This window comes from Zalophus californianus, chromosome 2 (assembly GCF_009762305.2).
Source record: "Zalophus californianus isolate mZalCal1 chromosome 2, mZalCal1.pri.v2, whole genome shotgun sequence".
NCBI lineage: Eukaryota > Metazoa > Chordata > Mammalia > Carnivora > Otariidae > Zalophus > Zalophus californianus.
In genome coordinates this window covers 117502259-117522134 of record NC_045596.1, presented here as the reverse complement: position 1 = coordinate 117522134, position 19876 = coordinate 117502259, and the positions used below count along the sequence as shown (strand labels likewise).

The following is a 19876-nucleotide window of genomic DNA, read 5'->3' as shown; positions in this document are numbered from 1 at the left end:
GAAAAATATCAGAGACTAAGCAAGCTGGGAGACAACCTGTATTTGAGCATCTTCTCCTGGTCCTTAGTCTGTAGGCTAAATAAAGATGCTTTCTAAATAAGTGAATGAATGAATGAATGAATACTGAGAGAGTTTACTACCTACAGACCTCACTAAATTGACTATAAAATGACAATAAAGTCATGTAAATTGGGAGGGGAATGATCAAAGTTAAAATAGTCAACAATGTAGATTTATTTCAGAGGAAGTTGAAGATACTGATCACCTTTAGACTTGGCTAAAACAATTGCATTAATTAATTTTGCACAGCAAAATTTCAAGGTAACCCTAAGACATCCAAACTTAGACTTGCTTTCTCCTTTCAGAAGGAATTAGACCCACACACAAGCTCCTCATTTTTCTCTGTTCCTCTTTTTAAACTCTCTGCTTCTCCCTAGAACTGGAGAAGTCTCGGGCCCGTGAAAGCCACTTTCATATGGTATATGAGGACCAAGAACTACATAAAACAAACAAAAGAAGAACTGTAGATAATAATCCAACGAACTATGGATCCAAATCCAGCAGAAACAAGACTGGAGTTGTCCTCTCAGGCTACGACAAAATCGGGAGAAAGAAATTTCTCAACGTACGCTGTGCCCCAACTGCACTGGACTGTGGGTTGTTTCTCAAATATACCACACTTTTCCATGACTCAATGACTTTCTTCATGCTGTTCCCTCAACGGACTGCCCTTGCACAGAGCAGAAGTCTGGAACAGGTCCTTCCCTCCTAGTCCCCAGAAGGAACTAACCCTGATCTTGGACTTCTAGCCTCCAGAATTGTGAGAAAATAAGTGTCTGCTGTTTGAAATGAGTCTGTGGCACTTTGTTATGGCAGCCCGAGCAAAATAATACACGAGCCCTCAGAGAGAGCCTGACTGAGAAGGAAGATAACAGAGGAAAACAGAGGTGAGAAGTGGAAAAAGACAGAGCCCTGCATGTAGTTGTTCCTTAGGATCTACCCAAGACCTTTCAGGAACCTGAACTAGTAAGTGTCGTTTTGCTACAAACATTTTGAGTTGATTTGCTGTCATTACAACGAAAGAGCCCTCGCTAATAGTAATGGTAGTGCATCTGTTCCAAAACCCCTGCCTGGGATAATAATATTTCATCATGTCATTTCCTTGTTTCTGATAAGTATTTCCTTTTTCTAAAAAAGGTAATTAAACTCACTTTCATTTTGAGAATGTCATGACTTGAGAGAATGGACTATAACCTGAGGTGCTAGCGAGCCGTCTTAGGACTTGGTGGGTTTTTTTATCAGACACTCTTAGGTAAGGGAATCCAGGAGTGTGAGAAAGGGAATATGGAAAGGAATACCGATCAAGGGTGAATTTTAAAATGGACATATCTCGGGGCACCCAGGTGGCTCAGATGGTTAAGTGTCTGCCTTCGGCTCAGGTCATGATCGAGTCCCGCGTCCAGCTCTCGGCTCAGCGGGGAGCCTGCTTCTCCCTCTCCCCCTGCTTGTGCTCTCTCTCTGTCTCTATCTCAAATGAATAAATAAAATCTTTTTTTAAAAAAATAGGCATATCTCGATGCAATGGAAAGCAAATTACATTTACAGTGGGAATACTTCAGTTCCTTGAGCAAATCATTTAAGTATGACATGGTGGAGAGACCCTGGGATTTGGGACCAGAGGATCCTAGCTTTACGACCAGAGGATCCTAGCTTTACAGCCAGCTTTGTGGTGCTTTCTATGTAGCCTGAGGCAAGTAACAACCTAACTGAGCACCAGAGCACCAGATTCTTTGTGAAACGGGGCTCAGGATGTACCTAGCAGGGTTGATACCAAATGAGTGACAATGTGAGTAGAACAGCTACTCCCATGCCTGGCACAGAGTAGGTGCTCAATAAATGGTAGCAAGAAATCACCTTTATTCTTACTGATCTTATTATTTACGTCTAGGGTCCTTAGTTCTTCTATTTGTGAACTCTGGATAATCCTCCTTGCTGGTAACAGGATTCTTATGGAGATCCAAAAGATTTTGCAGCTTGAAAGGGTTTTGTCACATATATTTCAGATAGGAATGTAAAGACGTTACTAATGTAAGGAAAGTGATTAGAAGACCCCTGATTCCTGCATCTGAATGTGGCTCTCTATAGCTCCAGCTTCATGGGAAGGGATCAGCCCCTCTTAAATAAGTGGGCAGCAGCTCCAGTGTGAAGCCAAGCCCCGGGGGGAGGCCACCCATGAGGCCAAACCCACCGGGGAGACCCCTGCACGGTCCAACCTCCAGCTCACTGTGAGGCATGCGCACACAAACCGGAACCGAATTAGAGGAACCGAGCCAACCACAGTCAGAAAAACAAAAGGCGCTCTAACTAGTAAACAAATGTGCATTTTTCATACATTGCCCCTGCTTTTAGATGTTAGACACGGAAAGAGCACAGTTGATACTGAAATCTAGACAGCAAGAGTGCACCTGGCCTTGCTTAGCAATGGCTCGAATTATTTTTGGTTACCACCCAACCGGGAGGAGATTGTCCTGCTCCACTCTGTGCCTTGCTATTGGCCCTTAAGGAGTTCTCTATTACTGAACTGACGGTGAGTCATGGCCCCAAAAATAGCCAGGGAGAAGTTAGCTTGCCAGAGTCCAGAAGTGATCAGTGACAAGGCGCCACAGTTTCCAACACTTTCATCCACACCAATCATAGGAGCTCTCACCTTAACAACATGGAAGTCAAGTGGGTTTTTGAAAGACAATATATTCTAGGAGGAACATGCAACATGTTCTTGCCTCAATGGGGAAGATGAACCCATGGGGCTACCGCTAACATTTTCAGAGGAGGGCTATCTCATTAAAGTAAACACCACAATTGGTGTTGAAAGGGAAGAGGAATCAGACAAGGCAGAGTTTTGGGGGTGACCCAGGGGGAGGAGTGGGCCACACACACTTGGCCTTGTGGTGTTTTACAGGGTGACAGCGTATAGGTTTAACAGCTGCAGGCGTGCTGTGTTAGCAGCAGGGAGGATGGACTTCCTTGCGCCATCCCCAGCTTGCAGATGAGGACAGACACAACAGAAGACAGCTAGTTCATGGAAGGAGAGAGCCAGCCCCGTGCCGTGTCCTCTCTATGGGACACCAGTGCCCTAAGAGCAGTAAGTACCACACAACAGTACCACTTCCATCTGAGAAACAGACACCAAAAGTACAGCCTCAGTTTTCTTAGCATGTTCTTTCTTCCTGCTGGGTATATTTTGATCTGTTTTCTCAGTTATATCCGAGGGAGGGAATTCTTATTTTTTTTCCAGCTTAACAACTTGGTTGATCAGGTCTGGATAAAATTACATTTGAGAAATGATTTGTGAATAACATTTACTAGTAGTACAATGTCCCTCTGCACAGATAAGAGAATAAAGGTTTAACACCAGGAAACCTGCAGACAGACAGCATCTGTCCCGTTAGCAGCTAGTCCTTGAGGAAGATATTCAAGTCTTAGTTTCCTCATCCACAAAATGTGGTCCATATCTTCTTATGAAAAGAAAATGCATTCAGGTGTTAGGGCAATGTGCTCTGCGAGCTTAAGAGCATTGCAAAAATGTGCAATTATTAGTAACAGCAAGAAAGGATAATTAGAAATTCCTGACAAGTGATCCCTGAGAAGCCCAGATGATAGCAGATACGTACACAAAATACACCTAGCTGCTTTCAAGGTGTGAAGACGTCCTTCACACACACACAGTGGAATCCTGAAAATCTGAAGTTCGTCTTTTAATACCTTTCTTTGGAAGAAATCCACTAGAAAAACAAGATGCATCTTTGCAGACTTTTTGTGGAAGAGCAAATTTACAGTGGCATGCAGAAGCTTTGTTGATATCTAAGAGGATTGTGTCAAATGAAATCTCCAAGCCTCCGAATTAAATTGGAAAAAAAAACAGCAAGCGGTCTCTTTAGTGATGTCACGACTTGGGATTTGGCATGAGTTGATGGGTATTTGGGAGACTTTTGGGAGCTTTTGGGTGATTTGATATAACACATTTATCTGGTTCACTTTCACCCCCTTGGGTGGGGCCTTCTGCTCCCCTACTCAAGCTATGCTGGGCCAGGGAGAGAACCCCTCCCCCAGGCAAATACTTTCTACCACTCCGGGACATTTGTTATTTCCTTTTTTTCTGCTCTGGCTCTCTTCCACAATTTTGCTGGCAAAGCCAAATGAGGATGCATTTCCTCTACCGCCCGGGGTTGGCCATCAAAATCACACTGAGCCTGCACCGATCTGCTTCAGAACAGTTCTACTGAAGTGGGGCCTGTCCTTCCTGCGCTACCCTCTGTCACCATGATTCCAGACGAGACTTGCCCTTGGTTCCCAGTGCAAAGCAGTGACCCGTGTATGAAAACCATCCTTTACATTTCTGCTCATTCTCTCTCCCACACGAGACTGAGGCACAAGTCCAGGAGATTAGTAGGAGAAACTCTCGAGGAGAGCCAGTCCTGTCTCCAATTTCTCACCCCCTTAGTCCTATCCTGATCTCTTGCTCACATCTTCTGACCAGCTACCTCCGGGTCTTGCGTCCACCATTGCTCCATAATCAGCTCACTCTAATGAAGCTTTGAGTTTCACTAAAGCTTTCACTGAGTGACAATTGTAAATACTTAGTCACTCCTTCCTCACCAGCATCCCAAATCTGGTCCATTCCGGCAGCAGCCTGATGGCAGAGGCTGGGTTACCCGAGGCTGCGGTGAGTAGTAGAGGAAGTGCTAGCCTGGGTTCTGGCAAAACCAGGACAATCCCAGCATAGGTGTCAGATTTCCATTATTTGTAGGATTTTCTTCCAAATTTTCTTCTCCTGGTGCTAAAGTCCAAACCATTTCCAAAAAAGTCACAGTCCACCGATGTTCTGAAAACAGTTCTTCACATGCATTTAGCTAAAACGAATTCCAGTTCCATCCCTTTCCCCAATCAAAAATATTAAGTTCTGCAAAGCCACAGTGTCCAAGCCAAGCAAATCTCCTTAGCATTAGAATAATGCTTTGTATGATGTGAGAAAAAAAAAGTTAAGATTTTATTTATTTGAGAGAGAGAGAGCACAAGCAGGGGAGAGGGACAGAGGGAGAGAGAGAAGCAGGCTCCCATGTGGGGAAACATCTCATTGGCCTTATAGTCATGCCATCATATCCAGATAGCCAAAGGATACTGCCAGTGTGTAACAGAAGCTGCCTTCGTCATTCACCAGATATTTGTCAAGTGCTTCATCATCATGTCCTCATGCTGCTCATCACCAGCAGCGAGCCTCTGTGGAAGCCATCTGCTGCCCAGGGAAATGCTGACTCTACCACCTTCCAGAAGAACTGGTCACTGTCAGGTTAGATTCTAGGGAGGGGACTAGGAGAAGGGCAAAGGGTAGAAGTAAGGAAGGGTAAGTCCAGACTTTCTAGCTTGGCGTCTAGAGGGGTTGGTAATGTTCCTACTTCCAGGTGGATAACACAGAAGGAGCAGACGGACAGGCCAGATGACAAGCTCAACTTCAGCAGGTGGTGCTGGGGCTAGCTATGGGACATTCAGGGGCCGGCGTCAGGCCCTTGGAAATTTCAAGTTGGAATTCAATACAAAACATGAGTCTGCATATAAAAGATGTATTAGAATGAATAGGACCACCTGAAAAGAGTAGAGTAAGAAAAGGAGAGGATGGGCGCCGGGGTGGCTCAGTCGGTTAAGCATCTGCCTTCGGCTCAGGTTATGATCTCAGGGTCCTGGGATCGAGTACCGCATCGGGCTCCCTGCTCCGCAGGGAGTCTGCTTCCTCTTCTCCCTCTGTGCTCTCTCTCTCACTTTTGCTCTCTTTCAAGTAAATAAGTAAAATCTTAAAAAAAAAAAAAAAAAGAAAGAAAAGAAAAGAGAGTGGCGCCTGGGTGGCTCAGTCATTAAGCGTCTGCCTTCGGCTCAAGGGTCCTGCTCGGCGGGAAGCCTGCTTCTCCCTCTCCCTCTCCCTCTCCCCCTGCTTGTGTCCCCTCTCTCGCTGTGTCTCTCTCTGTCAAATAAATAAATGAAATCTTAAAAAAAAAAAGAAAAAGAAAAGGAGAGGATGAATGGCAAAATCTTGGTGACTACAGAAACGTGTTGGTGGGGGCGTACAGAAAAATAACAGCTCAAGAAACTGACAAACTGGTGGCGCCTGGGTGGCTCAGTCGTTAGGCATCTGCCTTCGGCTCAGGTCATGATCCAAGGGTCCTGGGATTGAGCCCCGCATGGGGCTCCCTGCTCAGCGGGAAGCCCGCTTCTCCCTCTCCCACTCCCCCCGCTTGTGTTCTCTCACTGTGTGTCTCTCTGTCAAATAAATAAGCAAAATCTTAAAAAAAAAAAAAAGAAAGAAACTGACAAACTGTGGTCAGAGACATAGGCGGAAACAATGACACATAAACGTAAGGGGAAATACCAACACCATGCAAGGGACAGGTGAGGCTACTTGGTACATGTGACTGCTGAACTATTTTAAAAACATTTTATATCAAATATCAGTTTTTAAAATCTTACTTGTTCTCAATCAAGGAATTCATTGTTTTCACATCACATTGTTTTCCAAAGCACTGCATGGGCCCTTCTTTTTCTTTGCTAATCAGACTGGTTTCTTCTTTCAGAAATACCTCTAAGAGTTTGTAATGGAAATAAACTAGAAAAATGTTATTTACTTTCTAGACAACATAATGTGAAGATATCATTTTCAAAAATTAAGGGATACTTGATTTTGAGGTCTAACCAGTAGTACTGTGTTGCTTGACGCATATAACCAAATCCAAGTCTTTGTGCAAACGACTAGCACAGTTGGGTCTATGGCTTGGCTCTTGAGATGTAATGACAGGAACTGAAGTGGTAGGCGACATCCCTGCATTCAAGGACCATCTAGAGTAATTACAGGGGGAAGATAATGAAGGCACGCTAGTGTTGTTTTTAAGCCACACAGGAATAATACAGAAGCTACTGCTACAGACTCCTTTTATCGCGACGCCCCCCTCCTCCAACCAAACCCATTCTTTCCTCCTTCCACGATAACAGACTAATTCTGGCTCAGCACAGGCTGCCAAGCTAGAGACTGTATCTCTCAGCTTCCCTGAGAGTTAGCGATGGCCATGTGATCAAGTTCTCAGCACAGATGAGAAAAGTTCTATGTGTGTCACTTGCTTAAAGGAAGGTCATTTATCCTAGATTTTCTCTTTCTCCCACCCACTGGCTGTAACAGGGACCCTGCAGCAAACCCCACTTTGACTGTGCAGATGAGGATGACACCCTGGGACAGCAGAGAACAACAGGGAAGGGACGTAGCATGCTGCCGACCTTGCACTGCAGAGCGCTGCCTTCCTTCTCAGTCTGGCTGGCTCACTGTTACCTGAAGGAGAAGTAAGGCTCTCTCTTCTTTCCGCACTGTGTTTTCAGCATCTGGGGTAGTTTTTAACCTAACTGATGGAGCTACCATTTATTGGATGGTTAATATGTGTTTCCTATACATCAGCTCAGTAAGTCTTTACATAGTTCTGTGACGTAGTGGTTTCATATCTCCACTTTACAGATCAAAACACTGAGACACGGGGGCGCCTGGTTGGCTCAGTTGGTTAAGTGTCCAGCTCTTGATTTCAGCTCAGGTCTTGATCTCAGGGTCGTGAGATGGAGCCCCGCGTTGGGCTCCATGCTAGGTCTGGTGCCTACTTTAAAAAAAAAACAAAACAAAAAACAAGACACAGACAAGCAGATTGCATAACTTGCCACTGATCAAGCAGCTGCTAGAGCCGGGAATCCACGTCTGCATAACTTCAAAGCCCACAACTTTAACTTGGTGTTGTCATTATTAATTCTTATTATAATAAGAACAATTCTAAGTGTTAAACTCTTAAAAATGTACATTGTTTAAAGATTTTATTTTTAAGTAATCTCTACACCCAATGTGGGGCTCGAATTCACAACCCTGAGATCAAGAGCTGCATGCTCCCCTGACTGAGCCAGCCAGGCACCCTAAAAAATATTTTTAAATTATTAAATAAGACATGTAATAAATAGCAATAATTGGTAAGTAGTATTATTAAAGCAACTGTCATGTATTGAATAATGATTATTTGTCAGGCTCTATGCTAATTCCTTTACTCACATCAACTCATTTCAGCTTTACGAAAGCACTGTGGGACAGCCATTCCTATGATCCCCACTGGGCAAGTGAAAAAACTGAGCTCTTGAGCAGCTCGCCCAAAGACACTATTATGTGCTGAATCGTGTGCCCCCTCAAATTCATATGTTGAAGTCCTAATCTCCGGTCCTTCAAATGTGAGACCTTGCTTGGGAGGTAGGCGACTTGGGAGATGTGTGATCAAAGAGATGATTAAATTAAGAGGAGACCCTAAGGGTGGACCCTAATCCAATATGACTAATGTCCTTATAAGAAGAGGAAATTTAGGACACCTGGGTGGCTCAGTCGGTTTAGCGTCTGCCTTTGGCTCAGACCATGATCCCGGGATCCTGGGATCGAGCCCTGCACCCGGCTCCCTGCTCAGCGGGAAGCCTGCTTCTCCCTCTCCTTCTGCCCTCACCCCCACTTGTGCTCTCTCTCTCAAATAAATCAAATATTTTTCAAAACTATTGAAAAAAAGAAGAAGAGGGAATTTACACATAGACATGTACAGAGGGAAGACGATGCGAAGACACAGGGAGAAGATGATCATAAGCCAAGGAGAGAAGCCGCAGAAGAAACCACCCCTGATGACACCTTGATCTTGGGCTTCTAGCCCTCAGAATTGTGAGAAAGCTTGTATGTGCTGTGTAAGCCCCCCAGTGTGTGGTATTTGGTTACGACAGTCATACAGATCATCGAGCGCCCCTGGGGACGCCAGGCACTGCTGCTCAGAGCAAGCACAGAGCAGCGTCACAGAGGAGGAGAAATTCATGGAGGCGGAAGCGTCAGCACAAACCTCATGCTGGAGGTGGCGGTGGCGCAGCACCGTGAAGAAGCGTACAAGTGTTCCCCGGAGGAGAAAGAGAGAAGATCTGCTCGCCCAGAAGACAGCTGGGGCTCTCCAGAGTGCGGGGCACTCTCTGTGTTCAGGCCTGCGGCTCAGGCTGGAGGCCCAGAGCGAAGGAGGGCCCGGGAGGGGGCCAGGGGGCAGCAGCAGGTCCACAGAGGATACCCCCAGCTGGGTCTGGGGGCGCACTGGGGTCTCTCAGGAGCCCTCAACAGCTGCCTCTGGCCTCCCAGAGAGAGGTGCCTTAAGTTGCCACCGGGAGGTTTTCCCATCTGTTCCCTTTCCTGTGCAGATCGGCAGCCTGGATCTGCATGGCGCTTCTCCCTTTTGACCTTTTCCCATTTAGCAAATTGTTTGTTTTCTAGTCTCACTAGGAAATAAAGCCTCTAGTTGCTAGTCAATCCAGCAGGCAGGGCAAGTCCCCTATTTGGTTAAACATGCTGGATGTTTCTGTGAGGGTGTTTTTTTGGATGAGGTTAAAATTTAAATTCGTAGGGGTGCCTGGGTGGCTCAGTCGTTAAGCGTCTGCCTTCAGCTCAGGTCATGATCCCAGGGTCCTGGGATCGAGCCCCACATTGAGCCCCACATCGGGCTCCCTGCTCGGCGGGAAGCCTGCTTCTCCCTCTCCCACTTCCCCCCTTGTGTTCCCTCTCTCACTGTCTCTCTCTCTCTCTCTGTCAAATAAATAAATAAAATCTTTTTAAAAAAATTTAAATTCGTAGACTTTGAGTAAAGTAGATTACCCTGTATTATGTGGGTGGGCCTCATCAGATCAGTTGAAAGCCTTAATAGGACAAAGACTGACGTCCCCCAAGTAAGAAGGAATTCTGCTAGCAGACTGCCTTTGGACTGAGACTGCTATGCTTCTGCCAGCCTACCCAAGCCCCCGCAATCGCCTGAACCTATTCTTTAAAATTGACCCCCCGCCTCTCACTGTTGTTCTTTCTGTTGGCTCTGTTTTTCTGTAAAAACCTAATATACCCACACTTCACCATTCCCAGTGTCCCTCTCTGGTTATGATGTTTAGGAAATCACCACTGAAGGAACTAACTGAAAGCGAGGAAAACAAGGTCTGCTGAGCCAGCATGCTGTCCTTCCTTTGAATGGTTCTGCAAAACCATGGTGCTGAACTGTGACAAGAAAGGCCCTTTGTCCCTGATTTCCTGATGCTCGAGTCAGCACGTCATTTCTGAGAACCAGTGTGGGCCCCAGCACTGGGTTGGACCTACCTATGGAGAGCACAATACAAGGAACCTGCTTCCCTCAAGTGAACCTTCTTCTCAAGGGACAACACTTAACCTTCCAGAATACAGAAAGCAAAAGGATCCCTCTGAAGGCATGCTGTCTCCCAGGTCTCAGTCACGAAAATGCGTTCGTGCGGGAGAGACCACAGGTCATGCGGCAGTGTGGTGGAAGGAGGGGAGAAGTCCCTGGGGCTGCAGCAGCCCAGGTTGCTTTCTTGGAAGAGTTGGCACCGAGCTGTGTCTGGAACAACGAGTTGGGCTTGACTGTGTGGAGAAGAACCAGAGAAACTTTGCTTGGTTGGGGAGGGAGGAGGCGGGTTGATGGCAAGAACTTTTAAGTACCTAACTGCCAGGGAGCCAAAGCCTTGGGGAAGCCCACTTTAAACTGTACTCAACTTCAAAATTAATATCTATTCCCATGAATTCCAATTTCCTATTCTGTGAATCCCCTAACAAGGTATTCCACCTGCAGCCTAAAAAATTCAGAGGGAACATTGATCCTAATACCAAAAAGTGGATTTCCTACTGCATAAATACATGAAGCTGGACTATGGTAGAAATTCTCCTTAAGAACAGAAAGTGACCAGGGGTGCCTGGCTGGCTCAGTCGAAGAGCATGTGATTCTTGGTCTCAGGGTCATGAGTTTGAGCCCCACGTTGGGTGTAAAGATTACTTAAATAAACGTAAAAAAAAAAAAGCTGGGAGCCTGGGTGGCTAAGTTAGTTAAGCACCTGACTCTTGATTTCGGCTCAGGTCATGATCTCGGCTCAGGTCATGATCTCAGGGTTGTGAGATCGAGCCCCACATCAGGATCTGCACTCAGCATGGAGTCTGCTTAAGATTCTCTCTCTCTCCTTCCTTCTGCCCCTCTCACCCTGCTTGAACTCTCTTAAAAAAAAAAAAAAAGTGACTGAATAAAAAATACCCACCCTTCTGAGATGGTTTTTCTCTTCATGCCAGTTTAGCCTTAAAGGGCAGATTGCCACTACCACAGGGGAGACCTTCAGGTATATCACTGTAGTTCCTCCCACCTGCCCTTCAGAACTCTAGGAGGAATATTATGGACTCTGTGCCTGACCCTTAGGCCACAGCTTGGGCCTCAAAAGGAAGGACCACAGCTCAAGTTCCCTTTATCATGTAACCTTCCCTACAGGATTCTTCCATCTCCTGGTTTCGAACTCTGACCCCCGATCTAAAATTTGCCTCATGTTCTTTTTTGCTAGTCTACCAACTTCACTCCCTGGTTCTCCCTCAGTTCAGTTTGTGATTTTGGACACCGCTTTTCTTGGCCCTGTCCTTCTGAATAGGGGACAGCTACCTCCTTGCAGGCAGACAGGAGCTAGAAACATCTAGGGCTCCGATTTAGCTCTGTATCCCTTTCCCCCAAGCATAAGAATTTAGGTGCACATCCCTGTGGACTTTCGTCATTCCTATGACAGAGCATCAGAGTGGAGCTGAGTGCTGGGCAGAGAGCAGTGAGGTGGGGCAGGCAGCAGTGCCGGAGGGAGCCGAAGGGCAGCTTCGGGAGCTGCGGCAGGAGCAAAGTGCAGGTGAGTCTTTCCCCTGGAACCCTGGGGGCTCACCAATCCCTGACACACCGGTGATTCCTGTTCAGCTTCTTCCGGGGACCCTCCTGAACCAGCGGCATCAAGAAGGGGATGTGGGGGACTTGGGAGAGAGAACAGACAGGGGATGCTCAAGAGGTTTGGCACTGAGAGATTACCAAGGAGAATCAGGAGAGAAAGTTTCTTTTTCACATTTTTCTAAATAATTACCAAGAAATAAGCCATTCCTGCTCTGTCAAGATAGAAAATGACCAAAGGAGAGTGAGAAATGTGTCTTCCCAGGTGAAACAGATCTATGCAAATATCAGCATGAGCCAGAGTGCCCACAGATAGACAGGGAGAGAACCAGGCAGGTGGGGGTGGGGTTGAAATGCACAATCATATAAATTACACCAAAGAGCAGGGTTTTTCTTTAAAAAAAAAAAAAGAAGAAGAAGAAGAAGAAGAAGAAGAAGAAGAAGGCATTTTTCCATTCCATGGTGAGAATGTGGGGGTGGTTTGTTTTGGTTTTTTTTACTGTGAAAAGAGGAGCTGTGACTTGTGTTTCATGACTGATTCCAGGTACCATCAGGTGGACAATAGTGGTCCCTGTTCCGCTGGGAAGTTGTTGGGAGGGTAACAAAGCTCCTGTACTCTTTCCTTTCCTCTCTGCCATGTCGGAGATGTGTTGTTCTGAATTATATAAAGGAAACTGCATGCTCCTCAACCCTGGTCTCTCAGCCGCGATCTTGCTGCTACGTGGAGCAACACTTAAGATTAAGGACCTTAAGTTGAAAGCAGGGACAGGGTTCACAGCAACATTATTTACAATAACCAGACGGTACAAACAACCCAAATGCCCATCAGCAAACGCGGTATAATACACACGGTGGAATATTATTCAACCATTAAAAGGAAGGAAATCCTGATGCAGGCCACGACCTAGGTAAAGTTTGCAAACATGATGCTGAGTGAAATAAGCCAGGTACAAAAGGACAAATAATGTATGGCTCTACTTATGTTAGGTAACTAGAATCACCAAATTCAGGGAGACAGAAAGTAGAATGGTGGTTTCTGGGGGTGGGGGGAGGGGGGTTGGGAGTTACTGTCTGGTGGGTACAGAGTTTTAGTTTGGGAAGATGAAAAGGTTCTGGAGGTGGATGGGGGGAGGATGGTCCCACAAGAGTGTGTATGTCCCCAATACCACTAAACCGTATACTTAAAAATGCTTAATATGGTAAATTTATGTTATGTATAACATATTATATTATATGGATATTATATGCCCACAATCATAATTTTAAAAAACTGTTTATGGCTTTAGAGTCAGCTGAACCTGAATTCAAATCTCTGTCTACCACCGACTGGTGAGATTACCTTGACCAAAATTTTTAGGCTATGGGTTAGTTTCCCCATTTCTGAATGGTGATAATAATACTCCCTTCACAGCATTACTGTTAGGGTAAAACGCCGAGCCCCACACCAAGTGTGCAGAGACGTCCAGTGAGTGTTGATTTTTATTACAAGCTGTGCTCGGCTTGGAGAACTGAAACCTCTAAGAGGAACTGACAGAGCCAGGCTGCAAAGCTCTGCTTTGAGAAATAACCTACTCAGTTATGCAAATGTTCCTTCACAAACATCTGAGTTATTCTAGGAAGGAGGAGAGAACAACTCCAAATCGGAAAGGGCTGGACACTTGAGCAGGAAACCAGATACAGAAAAAAAATAAACGTATCTTAAAATGCAAATAAACATAACCTGCAATGATGCAAAGTGAACTTCTAACCATTTCAGGTAAATGGGGGAGAAATCCTGAAAAGCATCTCGCAAGCAGCAGTCAGTACATGGCAAGGAATTGTCCAGTGCCCTTTAACTTGGGCCCTGGGTAATGTCACTGATGGTCTATTTAGTTATTATGCACTCCATTGTTTGAGTTTACAACATGTGTAAACTTGTAAGTTCCTACAAGGTTGGCTACTCTGTCCAATTTTCTCCCTAAGGCATTAATTAAATGACCCAAACATAGCATTTCTTGCTATTGTGTAAGACAAGTTTCAGGAAAACAACCTTTTAGTTTTAGGGAGAGAATTCTGTGCTAGTATTGGTTAGTATCTAAGTGGTTGTTCATTCCCACTGAATTTAATTTTACTGCCACCACTTACATGTAAGTAATAGGGAACTCTGCTTTATATGTAACCATCCCTTTGGCAATACCAGCCAATGTCCTGCCTTTGGCCTTTGCCACTCTACTAATAGCTCTCAGCTCCACCCTTGGTCTTAAAAAAGCAGCAGACCCCATGTCCACTTACCTGCTCTAATACCTGCAGATGGGTGGATATCCTACTACCTATCAAACACACCTTGATCCAAACCAAACCTACCCACCTCTTTTTTTTTTAAAGATTTTATTTATTTATTTGAGAGAGAGAATGAAAGAGAGAGAGCACGAGAGGGGGGAGGGTCAGAGGGAGAAGCAGACTCCCTGCTCAGCAGGGAGCCCGATGCGGGACTCGATCCTGGAACTCCAGGATCATGACCTGAGCCGAAGGCAGTGGCTTAACCAACTGAGCCACCCAGGCGCCCCCAAACCTACCCACCTCTTTGTTCACCTGCCCACCTCCCACGCAGCCTAGGCCTCCAGTTTCCAGGTGGGAAACCAGTGCTGCCGTATGGGACTGATGTGAGGAGGGGAAAACCCCCAGCAAAGGGGCTGATGGGGGGCTGAAATCCAACCTGTGCCCACATGGGTGATTTTATCCACTTCTCACAAAATCCCAGGTCATAAAGGCCCTAAAGGACAATCACAGAATCCTTTGTCTATAAAACCTTCTTTCTCTGCTTTTTGTGTCGCATCCAACTGGTTGCCAAGTCCTGGAAATTATACCTCCTTAGTAATTCCCACATCACTCTTCTCTAAAAAACCCTACTCAGGCCCTCAGTTCTTCCCGCCCTAGACACCAAGTTCTTAACTGAAGGGCATTAAAAGCACATCTGGAAGGTGTGAATCAGTAGATCTGGAATGGGGCCCTGGGCTCCACGGGTGGTTCAGATGCACAGCTCTGGCTGAAAACTACCACGTCTAGCCGCTGGCCCCTCAGTTGTCCCCCACTCCCCCACCATGGTGAACCACTTAACCACCATGGCCCAATTCATCCTCACTGTGGAGCTGACACTACTCTCTTGACCTTCAGCATGGAGTTTAGAATCACAACAAAACTGGGGTGCCTGGGTGGCTCAGTGGGTTAAGCATCTGACTTTTGAGGGCGCCTGGGTGGCTCAGTTGGTTAAGCGACTGCCTTCGGCTCAGGTCACGATCCTGGAGTCACGGGATCGAGTCCCGCATCGGGCTCCCTGCTCGGCAGGGAGTCTGCTTCTCCCTCTGACCCTCTTCCCTCTCGTGCTCTCTATCTCTCATTCTCTCTCTCTCAAATAAAAAAATAAAATCTTTAAAAAAAAAAAGCATCTGACTTTTGATTTGGTTCAGGTCATGATCTCAGGGTCGTGAGATTGAGCCCCGTGTCAAGCCCCACATTGAGTTACGCACTCAGTGCTATGTCTGCTTGAGCCGCTCTCCCTCTGCCCCTCCCCCTGCTTGTGCTTCCTATCTCTCTCTCTCTCAAATTAATAAATAAAACAAATCTTAAAAAAAATACAAAAAACAAAGAATCACAACAATACTAAGCCACATACTCTACCCTCCCAAAGATCACAGAAGATGAGATTAGTGATTAAGTTGGAGAAGGTTTTTTTCTAAAACTTTAATTAGGAACTTGGTTGATCTGCTCAGTTGGCCAGGCATTTGTTTCTGAAGCTTCTTTCCATCCCTGCCATCTCCATCCTCTGTCACCTGGACCCCTAAAATAACCTCTAACTGGTCTCCCTGCCTTCTGTTTTACTTCTTACAAGCCATTCTCTGCGCCACAATAAATGAAATCATTATGGATGTAAATCCTAGCAAGACACTAACATTGTTTAAAACTGTCCAGTGTTTTCCCAGTGCCTTGGGATAAAAATCCATAACATGGCCCTCTCAGAGCCGGCCCACACCTAATCCCCCAGCCTCTTGGTGGCCTTTTTCCCCTCTTGTCTTACAGGCTCAAGAACTTGAAGTTGTTTTCGGCCCTCAAGTGCTTCATGCTTCTTATCTCTGCACCTTTCAACACACCATCCCTCTACCTAGGACACTCTCTCTGTCCTCCCCACCACCCCCTTCCTCTTCTAACCTGACTTACCACCCCTCAGCTTTCAGCTCTCAACCTTAAACACTGGCCTCCCTTAAATACTTGCCCTTAAGTCCTTCCCTGACCTTCCTTTAGAAATAGCACCTTTACAGCATGGTCAGATGTGATCTCTTCTTGTATCATTTTAATGGCTCCTTCAACACCTCTCTCCCCCACTGGATGCAAACTCCTGGAGCGGAGCATCACACATAAGTTTATCACCATGCTACCCCATGACTGAGGCTAGGGTTGGATACATATTTACTAAAATAATATGTGGAGACCAGCAGAGAAGTAAAATATAGTGGTCAGCTCTACCACATAAAACGGTTAAAGGAAGAGTGTTAACATACTTTGAGACATTAAGATGTGCTAGACATTTCTCTAGGGCCATAGAAAACAAAAGAACAAGATGGGTTCTCTGATCTCTAGGAGCTGACAATTTCACGGAGGAACTCCATAGGTACATGGGAACAATAATCTAATCCTAAGGTGGCTTGAGTAGAAGTTATAAAAGTGCTTATAGTTATATATATCAACCCTGGAAGAAGCAGTGGTCTACATGTTTAAAACAATGATTCTCAAAGAGTGGTCCAAACTATTCCATAGCCTTTGACTTTTATTCTTAAGGGCTGCCTGGGATCCTCCCCTATTTCCACTGCTTTTTGGCTGTGTAACAGAGCAAGTTACCTAATTTCACCATGCCTCAGATTTATAATTCCTATCCATACAAGATTAAGAAATTAAAGCACTAAAGTATTTAGCTCAGTGCTTTCCGCAGAGTAAAGGCTCAAATGTGGAAGTTTCATCATCATTATTATCAGGACTTGCTAATTACAGTAAGCCTCTGAGAATTAATAAAAGTCAGTGTTGGTAGTGAAAATTATCATATTCTGTGGTTTACTAAAGACTGTAATTCAGTAGACTGGTTGCTAGGCAATGCTCTTTATCGAGGTTCCTACTGCCCGTGCACCCCCACAGGTGTGGGATGGGATTCCTGCTGTTCTCAGGACGCACATCTTGTCGTCAGTGTTAGTCTGAGATGGTTATATTTTCTACTGTGGCTCTTTTTGTTCTTTTAGCCATCAATTCCCATTAGTTTAGCTTCCTTGCTATCCACATAGTTTAGCATTGCTTGTCTAATTAACTCATGTATTTTTTTTTTAAGATTTTTTATTATTTGACACAGAGAGACACAGCCAGAGAGGGAACACAGGCAGGGGGAGTGGGAGAGGGAGAAGCAGGCTTCCCGCTGAGCAGGGAGCCCAATGCGGGGCTCGATCCCAGGACCCTGGGACCATGACCTGAGCCAAAGGCAGACGCCCAACGACTGAGCCACCTAGGCGCACCAAAGATTTTTTTTTTTTTTTTGACAGAGAGATAGAGAGCACAAGTAGGCAGAACGGTAGGCACAGGGAGAGGGAGAAGCAGGCTTCCCGCCGAGCAGGGAGCCCGACGCAGGACTCCATCCCAGGAGCCTGGGATCATGACCTGAGCCAAAGGCAGCCGCTTAACTGACTGAGCCACCCAGAGCCCCTTAACTCATGTATTGTTAAGCTGTTGCATTGACAATATTTTGGGGGCTTATAACTTTCCAGTAATCATACTTTAAGATAGATATACAGTGCATTTCAAGTTTAAATGATTGTACTCCTATTGGAAACACAAATGAGTTGACAATCCTTCTACCTCTCTTTTCCCTGCAAATTTCTTTAATAATAACTTTTCATTCCTATTACTGAAATAACTAAATTATTTTACCAGTACAAAATCGAAGTGGGTGATGTAGGTGGGTCAAAGGGTCTCTTGCATTTCCTAAACAGACCTGAGCCAAAAATCCTCAAAATGAGAAACAAATGATTACACACGTGTGCACGCGTGCACACACACACACACACACACACACACACACACCAATATGCTTAAAACAGTGTCCGGCACATAGAATACACTGTACTATTATTGTTACTATTACTATTATTATTTAGCAAAATATCTTTTGAACTTTTATTTTTAAAAATAATAGTGTCTTTCCAGTGGTGGGCTGAATGATGACCCCAAGGATACCCGGGTCATAATCCCTGGAGTCTTCGAATAGTCTCTTACAAGGAAAAGGGGTCTTTGTAGATGGGATTAAATTAAGGATCTTGTGATGGGGAGAGTATCGTGGATTATCCAGGTGGCCCTAAATGCAATCACAAGTGTCCTTCTAAGAGGCAGCAGAGGAGCTTGGTCACAGAAGAGAAAGGAAGAGGTGTGAGGATGAGAGAAACAGAGGGAGACTGGAAGATGCTAAACGGATGGCTTTGCAGAGAGAGGAAGGGGCCATGAGCCAAGAGATGCCAGCAGCCACCAGATGCTGGAAAAGGCCAGGAAACAGTTTCTCCCCTAGAAGCTCCGGAGACAGCACAGGCCTACAACATCATCACTTTAGCCCAGAGAAACTGATTTTGAACTTCCGGGCTCCGGAACTGCAAGAGAATAAATGTGTGATGTTCTAAACCACCAAATTTATGGCAGTTTGTTAGAGCAGCCAAAGAAAACTAATACATGGTATTTTCGTTAAGTTAAATATTTTCAAAAGGTTGTATTATATTTTATTACATCTTACCAATAACAGCACAAAACTTTATTTATTTATTTAAAGATTTTATTTATTTATTTATTTGACAGAGAGAGAGAGAGAGTACAAGCAGGGGGAGCAGCAGAGGGAGAGGGAGAAGCAGGCTCACCAAGCAAGGAGCCTGGGGGCTCAATCCCAGGACCCTGGGATCATGACCCCAGCTGAAGGCAGATGCTTAATGACTGAGCCATCCAGGCGCCGCACAAGCACAAAACTTTAAAAAGTTAATGGAAGCATTATTGAGCTATCAAAAAAAAAAGTTCAGAACAGGTCTCAGGTTGGAAAAACATCTACTCTTTTTCTCTATAAAGGTCCTAGAAATCTTGGGGAAAAGTCTCAAATTTCATTAAATGCTCTTGGGAGGGGTCAAGGTGGAGAGGAACAATGCAACTTGTTACTCCGGGAGGCGAGCACTTCTGTTTCTTGAGATCGGCCTGGATAACTACTGTAGAAGGATTTAATAGATTTTAAGTGCTAGGGTGCCTGGGTGGTGTCTGCCTTCGGCTCAGGCCATGATGCCAGGGTCCTGGGATTGAAGCCCACTTAAGACTCCCTGCTCAGCAGGGAGTCTGCTTCTCCCTCTCCCTCTGCTGGTGCTCACACACCCTTGCTCTCTCTCAAATAAATAAATAAAATCTTTAAAAAAAAGATTGTAAGGGCTGTATTTTCTTATTTTATTTTTAAAATTCCAGCTTTACTGAAGCATAATGACATAAAATTATAAGATATTTAAAGTGTAAAGTGGTGATTTGATACATGTATACATCGTGAAAGGATTCATCCCATGCAGTTACTTAACATGTTAACACGTGCATCTCCTCACATGCTTACCTTTTTCTTTTCTTGGTGAAAACTTTTAAGTTCTACTCTCTCAGCAAACTTCAATTATACAATAACAGTATTATCCAACTATAGATACCATGCTTTACATTAGACCTTATTCATTGGATAGCTGAAAGTTTGTCCCCCTTTACAACCTTCTCCCTGTTTCCCCCACCCCCAGTTTCCAGCAACTTCTTTTCTATTTTATTATATAATACTTTCAGTGTATTAGAAATGAAAACTATACACATCTAATATCTTCAAACTACTATTGCATCCTATTATCTCATTTGAAACACACACTACTAGACAGAGCAAATAATGTACCCATTCTACCAGATGAGAAACCCATTTTTGCCAAAAGAAAAAAAGGGATGTGACATGCATCACAGAGCTAGCCAGGGGAGTGCCTGGAAGTCTCCTTCCACTGAAACATTCA

The 19876-nt window shown here is 45.0% G+C and overlaps 2 long non-coding RNA genes across 2 annotated transcripts in view; one reads left to right on the top strand and one right to left on the bottom strand.

Moving 5' to 3' along the window:
* LOC113924841 overlaps nucleotides 1–19876 on the bottom strand; it is a 59495-nt gene that overhangs the window by 33960 nt on the left and 5659 nt on the right. The window lies entirely within an intron of this gene.
* Nucleotides 756–10881, top strand: LOC113924842. Its single transcript, XR_003520827.1, has 3 exons — nucleotides 756–1026; nucleotides 7220–7377; nucleotides 10012–10881. It is a non-coding gene; the product is annotated as an uncharacterized LOC113924842 (long non-coding RNA).